The sequence below is a fragment of the Gouania willdenowi genome, unplaced genomic scaffold (genome assembly GCF_900634775.1).
Source record: "Gouania willdenowi unplaced genomic scaffold, fGouWil2.1 scaffold_313_arrow_ctg1, whole genome shotgun sequence".
Lineage (NCBI taxonomy): Eukaryota > Metazoa > Chordata > Actinopteri > Blenniiformes > Gobiesocidae > Gouania > Gouania willdenowi.
In genome coordinates this window covers 85,173-88,547 of record NW_021145074.1, presented here as the reverse complement: position 1 = coordinate 88,547, position 3,375 = coordinate 85,173, and the positions used below count along the sequence as shown (strand labels likewise).

General features: G+C 37.1%; 2 non-coding genes across 2 annotated transcripts; one reads left to right on the top strand and one right to left on the bottom strand.

The window, feature by feature from the left end:
- Window positions 1-948: 948 nt before the first annotated feature.
- trnat-cgu (transfer RNA threonine (anticodon CGU)) lies at window positions 949-1,021 on the bottom strand. The gene has a single exon. It is a non-coding gene; the product is annotated as a tRNA-Thr (tRNA).
- Window positions 1,022-2,650: 1,629 nt separating this feature from the next.
- trnai-aau (transfer RNA isoleucine (anticodon AAU)) lies at window positions 2,651-2,724 on the top strand. The gene has a single exon. It is a non-coding gene; the product is annotated as a tRNA-Ile (tRNA).
- Window positions 2,725-3,375: the final 651 nt, after the last annotated feature.

Below are 3,375 nucleotides of genomic sequence, written 5' to 3'. Positions count from 1 at the left end.
TGGAAACATTTGAGGATGATGAAGACGTTTATATTATGAGGAAGATTGGGCGCCACTCTTATCTGTCCTTGATAGTGTGTGCGTTCGTGTATATCTGCATGTGAGCAGAGACTCTGGCCTTGGCAGAGACTCTGTGCTGCACTGAGTACAATACGATCTGTACTGTTTAATCATGATTCAGCTGTTCAAAAGTGTAAAGAGTAATGGAGTCATCATGTATTAAAACATGACAAATTGTACACATGAACATACATTTGACGATATGATGATGAATATAAAAATGGCCATAACAAGTGCTAAACTGGGGAACCATGGTACAGTTCTATGTACAGTTCTATATATACTGTATGTATTTTGAGCGATACTTTTGGGTGTGACCAATACTAGACTGAGTATTGTGTGGCCCACGTCTGGTCCAAACCTAAAGCTAATAAATGATTGCTAATCAGGATGCAGAAAGTTAAATTTACTAAACAAGAAATATTGAAAAAATATGTTAAATCCTAAAATAAGAAAGGTCCTGATAAGTATTCTAAAGCGTTAAAATAAGCAGAAATGGATGATTATTAGATTAAATTACTTAAAATCAAACTTCTAATAACAACTAATCTAAGTAAAAACTGACTCAGTAATAGTGAAAAATAATTAAACTGTTTCTTGATACAAGTTGACTCATTTTGAAATAAACTTAAATCGATATTAAAACCAAGTTTTTATCTTAGAATAAACATCACAATCAGTGATACACTCCATAGGCCAGTGAAGTCTTTGGTAAGTGGACTGAGGGAGACCCCGCCCCCTGCTGTCACAGCTGAGAGTTACACTAGAGAGTCTTCAGCTCACTTCCCTGGTCCTCTGTAGACTTCACAAACTAACCCTAGAGAGGTTAAAGGGTGTGAACAAAACCTTTAGCCCCACCCCCTTTGACCTGTAGGTAACAGGGAACGAAGGCCTCAGTGAGAATTGAACTCACGACCCCTGGTTTACGAGACCAGTGCTCTATCCTCTGAGCCATGAGGCCCTGTGTGTGACAGCATAGACGATCTTTCACATGGCAGATATACACTACACCACTTACACGTACAACTGGGCATCACTTTTTTTTAAGTTTTGGGGGCGGGGCTCTAAAAATCCATCTCATGGTGTAACTTTTTCTCTTACAGTTCCATCTTAATGTCAACAGTTATGATAGTGTGTGGTCTTATTTTGGTCCTCAGTTATGAGGGAATTCCAACTCCGTCATCAAATCTTTATTTTTTTTTTTTACCAATTTGAAAGGCTACCAATCAATAGCCTTTGTTCAATCAGCTCTCAACAAACACCCATGTATCTTAACCACATGCTAGTTGTGCTACAGTTGTTATATCATGCTTTAATTGTCTACTCACCACTTTCTAGGTGTTTTGAACCGTAAGCGCTTTAACTCGTAACCAGTGTTGTGTGAGTTACTGAAATAAGTAATGCGTTACTGCAAAAAGTAACTTTTGAGTTACTTAGAATGAAAGAATGTATTATTTATTTTGGGTCATTTTGTCCGTACAGCTTCATATCAGTGGTGTAATAATATAATAATCCACTGTTGATCAACTGTGCCCCTGTATTAACATTGTTTTGTATAAAAACCTCTGATAAATGAAAGGTTACTCTATCCAACCCTACAGTTTATAATCATTTACATTAACAGAACTAAACTCTGCTCAGTATTAATCTTTACAAACACCAATCTGACTGAAACACTAAGTATTCTTTCAATACCAGTTTATTTATCTGAGACCAGCAGAAACTGTAAATATTACAAGGAATTGTGAAATAAATAACACACAAAACAACCTGAATATTATTAAAAATTAAAGTGGCTTCAGCATCATAAAACAGTTGTGTTTAGCCTTAGAATGTTCCCTTACAGGTTAAGTACAAAAACTAGCAATAATGTTCAACATAAACACAAAAAGCCTTTTAAAATAAATAAATGGAAGCAATCTGAATTAACATTAGGATACATTTTGACCAACTCTGCTTTACAAAAACTGTCATAAAACAACCATAAATGATGTGCATATAAAGCACAAAACAGCTGCTCCAAAATTAAAACAGTATTTTTTCAGCCTTAGCACAGTAATGTAAAGTAAGCTGTGTGTATTCCAGGTGCACATTCTGCTGTTGAAAATGCTTATAAAAATAAATGTGGAAAAACAAATTCACAGCATTTTTCTCAACAGTCACAGTTCATTAAAATCCATACGCTGTTGTTTCGGTGCAGATGCTTCCATCACATCCACCAATGTAGCGTTAGCTTAGCGCTTCACCGATGCATCGTTTGGAGACAAATGAGTAAAATAATATGCGTATTTCTACTCTGAGAAGCTCATCCTGCTCTCGCATTGACTCGCTATGATTGGTGCACGTGATGTAAACAGAAACATGCTGACAATGCTTCTTCTTCTTCTTCTTCTTCTTCTGTTTTACCGTGGTTGGCACGGCGTCCCGCAAAAATATGTAGAGCCACTGTAAACAGGAAGTACACCGCAGCTAGCAAAGTAACGGACAAATGCAGCATAATGTAACGGTAACGGCGTTATTTCTTTAAAAAAATATTGCGTTACAGTACAAGTTACTGTAAAAAGTAACGCACTGCTCGTACAGCTGCATAGGCCAGTTAGCTCAGCTGGTCAGAGCGTGGTGCTAATAACGCCAAGGTCATGGGTTCAAGCCCCATACTGGCCAGATCTTAGCAGTTTGTAAATGAAAATGATATTATGTTATTGTTAACCATCTAACCATTAGAAACACAGCTTATTGGGTCTTATTTCATCTGATCAACCAAATTAAAGGATTCACAGCCAGCAGAGACACTCTATGAGGTGTGTGTATTGTTCTTTAACATAAAGTTCTATATTTGGTCCTGTTTACTTTCTCACATGATTAAAAACCACATCATGCTTCACTTGAGGTGAACCTAGACCCACATTTTATAGAGGACCAGAGTCACTTGTTTGCTCCATACCAGAGTTCTAGTGAGCTTTCACATATCACAAACATACCAGAACTATCAGAGGAAATGAAGCATGGTGCTGATCACAGAGGAATGTGTGAATGTTCAGCACAAGCAGCAGACACTAACTTATTCAGAGAATACATTCTAGAGAAGTTCATGTCTCCTTTGAGAACTGGAGGTAAGGAACCACTGATATACACTTTTTTTCTGCAAAATACTCACAATTTCCAACAAGAATAAACAGAAATCTTCTTCAACACCTCAGACTGCTCCTTCCTGATATCATTTATTCTAAAATCAATCACAACATTCTTCACGTGTGGAAACTCTTCCTTCCAGGTCTGATACCATGTCATCAGGTAAACAAAGAACCTTTTACA